This window comes from Tachypleus tridentatus, chromosome 6 (assembly GCF_004210375.1).
Source record: "Tachypleus tridentatus isolate NWPU-2018 chromosome 6, ASM421037v1, whole genome shotgun sequence".
NCBI lineage: Eukaryota > Metazoa > Arthropoda > Merostomata > Xiphosura > Limulidae > Tachypleus > Tachypleus tridentatus.
In genome coordinates this window covers 88,266,216-88,273,097 of record NC_134830.1, presented here as the reverse complement: position 1 = coordinate 88,273,097, position 6,882 = coordinate 88,266,216, and the positions used below count along the sequence as shown (strand labels likewise).

Here is a 6,882-nt window from a genome sequence, read left to right as displayed (position 1 = left end):
ACACATAACAGTCTGTACCACCCGACCCATCACAATAGAAATGATACGATTAATAGTGAATTTTATGGTTCACTTGCACTAACATATTTCTGAATTGGATGCCGAAGTTAACTTCTTCAACTGTATAGATTTCTATAGGTGTATCAAATTATGATATCCATAGTTAAGCCAAAACATCTGCAAATGTTTGTCAGTTAGTGGGTAAGATTAAACCTATCTGTAAAAGTACCTATTAATGAAAACGTATATTTATCACCACTCTGAGTTTCAAGCAGATGACCACCAGACTTTCATAGCAATTCACTCGAGAGGAGAACTTACATCTCTCTAAATGAGTTTTCCCTGAAGTGGCCAGAATTTTCTCTGAGGAGAAGATTCAGTAGAGGAGTGTAGAGTGAGGCGCATGAGCATGCTTTGCCACTATTGGCTAAGAGATGACACGTAATGATTTACATGAATAAAAGATCTGATGCTTTGCACAAAATGGTACTGTAATGTTTAATGATAAACTGCCAAATTGTGTAAACACACATTGACATTGGATGTAAAAGACATGGTGTCAAAGAAAGTTTGAGATATTTGAAAAATCATACTGAAAAAGGTAACTCTGAAATATATAGTTTGTTACATGTGAAAAATAATGTTCATATTTTTTTTTACAGTGTGTAACACTTTAATTGAAATGGTTTGAACATTACAAGAGTAACCAAGGTTTCTTGGATATGTTGTCACAATTCAGATTATCCCCACATATTCATATGATATGAAAAGTACTTCACACTTTATATATGTAAAAATGGCTGGTTTGGGTTGAGAAAATTTTTTATGTAGAGGAGCGAACAATGTTTCGGCCTTCTTTGGTCATCGTCAGGCTCGCAAAGAAAGAAAGAGGTAAAAAAATTTTTCTCAACCCAAACCAGCAGTTTTTACATGTATATTTTTCTCTACAAGTGGGTTTTCTCATCATCACTGATTATTGCTTCACACTTTATTCTTGCACTTGTCTGCTTTTTGTAGGATGATTTTTTAAAAGTAAAGGTTTCCAAATTTCTTGAACACTCTGCAGTGTGATTGACATATTACATTCTCACCTACTTTCACTCATTTTCTTATGATTTACAGAACTTTCATCTAGTGCACACACTACTGTGTCAGAAAGGTAGATTCATTAATATCAACTCTTTTTTTCTGTACAAATAATTTATGCTATAACATTTTTTTCCTCTAGGCAGCAAATTATGCCTTATGTGTAAGCTCAAAAGATAGTATCCAGAAATATGAGTGTGATAGAGAATTCAGAATATTAAAGGAATGCTTTCAAAATGCAGTAAGTAATCATGACACATACATGCACATCTTGTTGGAGATAAACTATGTAATCTTTTAATTTTATCAGCATTTTGGTAGCAAATATAATCAGGTGTGGTATGAGGATAAGAGGGATATATATAAAATACACATAAATGTTTGTGGGTGTATTAGCAGTAGAGATGTTTATTTGAACAAACATATTGTTCAAGGAACAAAATGTTTAAAAATCTGATTGTCCTTCATAAAAATCATTTTTTCCTCTTCCATTCCCAGAATCAACATGCAAAAAAGTAGAACAAAAATTTTATTTAGTAGGTGCAAAAAAAATACACACACACACAATGAGAAAGTAAGATAAAATACACTAATTCACTAGCTCCTTCCATAGGCTCTATAAACCTGTAAAATTTATTGAGAAATTGCACAGATGTAGTGTGTTTTAGAAAATTTAGTAAAATGATAAATAAATAAGTTAAAAGACTGACTGGTTTGAGGTGTGGAAGTATGCATTTTTAAGTGTTCGCACATATGTGCTACACTTTCATAGTTCAGAATTTTCAGGAACTTCATAGCTTCTTAGAAATCCTTCAGAAGTGTTTTTTAGCAGTTGAGCAAACAGTATATGAGGGACACTTTTTGAATGGTGAAACTTCTTGTCTCTCAAAATCTTATTGTCCCAAGTATTGAGTGATATGTAAATTATTTACACACATCTATAACAAGTCACTTTGCAGTGTCAGTCATTAATTCATGCCTGACTGATTGTCTGTAGTTGAAACACTGATCACTTTAATTTTCTTAATGATTTTACCATTTTTTTATGATTTTCAGCTTATTTTACTTTTCCTTCACTTAAAATCAGTGATATATAATAATAAAGTGGTGATATAAAAAAAGTATTCAGAACTTTTGGGTTTATTTTCAGATGAAAAATTAGGACAGATGAAATGAACCCATCAGAGCTCCATGAAGTTTAAGCAGTCTCATTTTGAAGTTGTTTATTACATATTGCAGTTATTTTCCAAGTTATTCATTCTGCTTCTGTACTAGTTATTTGACCTCATCAAATTATGTATTACACAACAGTATAAACCACTGACTGATTTGTTATTAGATGTTATCTTAAACAAATTGTAAAAAACAGATTTAAGTGTAAAAGTCTCAACTAAGACAATAGATGCATTAAATTAGAGAAATCTACAGTATTGATTTATTTTTTTTGTGGTATGATTAAATAAAATAAATATATGTTTACATTTGCCATCAATAATGAGTATTTTATTCATGAAATCTTGCCTTACTTAACTGTTGTTTGACCTCAGTGACTAAATTTCTCTTTAAAACAGTTTTGTTTAGAAGAGTGCTGATGTGAAGGTCTCTTTTTTTTATTTTTCAGAAAGTAATTGAATGTTTTCTTTCAAATGTGTCAGATTATTTAATCTGTTTAATTATTTATGTCCAGGTGGTTTGGTAGCTTGACTCATTTGCTCGAATCCATGTATTGCCAAATTTGCTTGCTCTTTCAACTGTGGGAAGCTTTATAATGTGAATGTCAATTTTACAATTCATTGTCAAAAGAACAGCCCAAGAGAGGGTAGTGGATGTTGATAACTAGCTGATTTCCACTAGACTTTCGTTGTTAAATTAGGGACAGCTAGAACAGATAGTTCTCATGTAACTTTAGTACAATTCAAAACAGACCAAACTATTTAATATTATGTGTAATACATAGTGAGAAATTTTGGAATAAAAGTTTGTTTGCTTTATAAAAGACTTATGACTACTGTATGCATCAGAATGAATAGAGAGGAAACAAAAGATATACTTGAAAGCTTGATTATCATAACATTACTAGTTGTGTACAAGACCTAAATATTCATTTTGTGTTATTTTAAAGTAAATTATGAGTAAATATGTTTCTAAGTATAAAAGGGGCATTACTAAATGCATAATATAGGTAACAGAATAAAATGTAATTAAAGTATACTGGCTTAGACATGTCTCTTCAGTAAGCAAATTACCAGCCTGCAAATATTTCATATTATTTTGTTTCTGATTACTGTTGTTTTTGTTTTTTACATGTTATTTTGTCAGTTAAATAGCATTTGAATGAACTCTCTTATTCACATGCATTTTTACGGCAGTACAGAAAAGTGTTGTTACCATAACTTAAAGCCATATGATGCTGTGCATACACAAGGTAACGTTGAAAACATGCTCTTAGATAAAAACGTTTGTATATTTAATTTGTTTTTGAATGGTATAAAGCACGAAAGCTACCCCAGTGTTTAAAATTCTGAAGTGCCTATATGTATAGTGTACTCAACTCTCTGTTATCATTGGTATCATTGATTTCAATTCTTTAGTCTTGAAAAGTAATTCACTCAATAAGGCATATTAGAATTGTCAAATAAACTATTCAGTGTGTTTCTTTCTTGTTATTTTAATTATGCATTTCAATTTCTGACTTGTATATACACGTGTATCTATTATATTCAAAATCCAATTGTGAGTTTTCATCAGTAATTGTTATGTCAAATTTAAAGTCTGCATGCTGGGTTGTCTAGGAAAAATCAATTTTCCAACCCTTGACAGTTAACACATCCAACTTCTGTTCTTTGCCTTGAGATTTACAGTGTACATGTAGTTGAAGAGTATATAGTCCTCATAAAGAGCTCACTTTACACTATACTCTACCAACAGCTAATTTGAAATCAGTGCATACTGTTTCCTTACAGTGTGCATGTAACTGTTTTTATTGTTGTCTATCTGATTGACTATAGCATGTATGGTTGTTTCTTACCTAAATATGCCACAGTTGGAGAGACAGACTATTTAAGTCTTACCCTTATATTTTAGTTATTTATGTGTTGTGATTGTTTTAAAAATTATATTTATACAGTTTAAAGATTTTTGTAAGTTTAACTTGTTAAGATTTTAAAATGTTATTAACAAAAGGTGCACATACACAATTCATCTTGTTTCAGCAACTTGTCTTTCTGGAGAATCTGACAAAGTAACTTTGTAATGTCCTTTAGACATCAGTTAATGTGTAGGCATAAATGGTAAAGGATGGAGAAAATGTAAGGAAAAAAAACTACAAGTGAAAAGACATTTGAAATTATGCATGTAAGAAAAATATGACAATTCCAGTTGATTTCTATGAAGAGTTGAAAGGTATGTATATATAAATATATACATATCCATTTGTTGATTGTGAACATTTTATTGCACTTTATTTTGATATTGTTAGTAAAATAAAAGTATAAATATTTACCTTAAAATCTTTTGGTATTTATACATGAGGTCCTAGAGCTTATACAAATGAAAAGTGAATAATGTAAGATAAAAATAGTATTTTTATACTTATAAAATTCACTGTGGAGGTGAACTATTCAAAGTGTAAGTGCAAATAGTTGCATTAAGTAATTAATATTTGTTAGAAGTAGGAGAAACAAATTCAAAATTAAATGTTTTATTTTTCTAAAACTACATACTTTTAGGAACATTGTTGGATTTCTTCATTTGATTATGAATTTTATTCCTCCTTCAGTTACCAGTAGTCAAACTATTTATAAATACAATTTAATATCAAGATTGCTGTGGCTATCAACAGTACAAATGTTCACCTGCTCATAACTACAATTACAGATGTGGCATGATTGGCAGAGGAAATGGTTGCTAGTCTGTTGAAAGATGACGTGTTGGTTGAGGGATCAACTTGTACTTTTGAACTTGTATCTCAGTTGAGCTCAGCCTTATCCTCTTCATCTGTGAACCATGGAGTTTTTAATAAAGAGGGCAATATCAGCACCTTCTCTACATGAGCAATATGTTCTGTGGGCTGTGTTGATATTGACAGCATGCACAGTAATAATCTATGAACCATTTATATGATTATCATGTTTTTATACTAAGTTGCCAAGGAACCAATGTTTGTTAAATTTCTAACAATGGGGTGTAGTAATCATTGTTACTAGATGATCATTAATTCTAGATGCTTAAAATACTGTAGATCTTTTTTGTATTATACAAAGAATTTGTGTCATGTGATGTGGCCCCATTCCCCAATATGTTCAAAGTAATTAATGAAACTAAAACGTGACCGTACTACGAATGAAGACTCTTCTAATTCTGCAAAAGAAGCCAAAATGAAGCAATCAGCAAGGCATTACGGAGTCTTTCTTACAATTTAGATAATTTTTTTTTAACTTTTATATTTTAATGTGTAATTGAGACTATGTGTGTTTAGTCAGATTATTCATACTAATCTGTCAAAATATGTACCACCTGATTATTTTGTTGCTATACGTGTATTCTTGAAGAAAATCAACACCCATTTTCTGATAATTTGTATGAATTTTCATAACCACTTCCTGTCCAATATTTTTCATAATAAATATTTCAATTTAAAATTAAAAGGAAATGACATTTGTCAGATTTCATTTTATGTACATAATGTGTTTAACATTATGCTGTCCATTGTTCTAATGTTTATGAATATATCAGGAGTGTAATATGGAAATGGAGCATATCTTTGATAATTTTTCTCGATTTTAATGTCAGCTGGAGGAAGAGTCATCAGAAGCACAGCACTTGGAATAATCAAGTAATATTAATGTTTGTTCTTATAAATGACACAATATCCAGCTGGAGTTTTCTACTCTAAGTAAATGATTTTTTGCTAATGTTCATTATGCCCATTCATGACAAATATTTAAAGAAGTTTGTTCTTTTTTTTCTTTTATCTTGATATGCTACAATCTAGAATTCCACTCGCTGATGATGTGGTGTGGAGGGGTTTTTTTGTAGCTCTTATGTCAAATTAGTGCCAAACTATATTTCTGCCATGTCATTGATTGCAGGTGTTGCTCAGTTTGAAGTTGAATTTTACTTATGGACATAAAAATCACCCATTAAAAATGGTTGGAAAGAAATTTAGCATAGAATAGAAATTGTAAAGCCAAAGAATACAAGTAAAGTAATGACTGCTTTTAAGGAGAGGTGAAAAATAGTAAAGAAATTGATAAAGAGGTGGGTTAGAATCACCAAAATCAAGAGAAAATGAAAGGTGAGAATTGAAAATAAATGTGAAAGAAGACTTAGGTACAAATGCTGATGAATTAGCATAGAATTAAGATGAGAAAAGAGATAACAGGTGAAGAGGACAGTTTAATCTGTAGTGTGACTGAAAGTGCTGAAGCTAATTCTGCTTAAAACATTACACAACTAGCTGTTCTGTTTTAAAAGGATGTTGGCTAAATTAATTTTACATTAAAGTGGCAACATTGTATTGAACACAATCTATCAAAGAATAGCTTAATCCCTTTCGCGTGGGCTGATACAGTTTGTATCAAGTTGACTGGGATAGGACATTTATGCAAAAATGTACAGTAGCCTTGAGTACTCCTTACAACACTTTGTAAGATTTTGTTGAAGTTCATAAGTATTTTGTACACAAAAATGACAGTACTATTGTTATGTCTTCCTAATGAAAATGTTATTTATCTATGCGAGTTATTTGAACATGAACTGTTAAAATAGTTCTAGTGCAAGGTGATTTTTTCTAGT

General features: G+C 30.6%; 1 long non-coding RNA gene across 2 annotated transcripts; it reads left to right on the top strand.

The window, feature by feature from the left end:
- The first annotated feature begins 544 nt into the window (after positions 1 to 544).
- On the top strand, positions 545 to 5,732 carry LOC143252979 (uncharacterized). Of its 2 annotated transcripts, XR_013029283.1 has the most exons (4): positions 545 to 601; positions 1,229 to 1,327; positions 2,237 to 4,488; positions 4,865 to 5,732. It is a non-coding gene; the product is annotated as an uncharacterized LOC143252979 (long non-coding RNA). The 2 variants fall into 2 exon arrangements; XR_013029282.1 differs by lacking the exon at positions 545 to 601 and having other exon boundaries at positions 623 to 1,327.
- Positions 5,733 to 6,882: the final 1,150 nt, after the last annotated feature.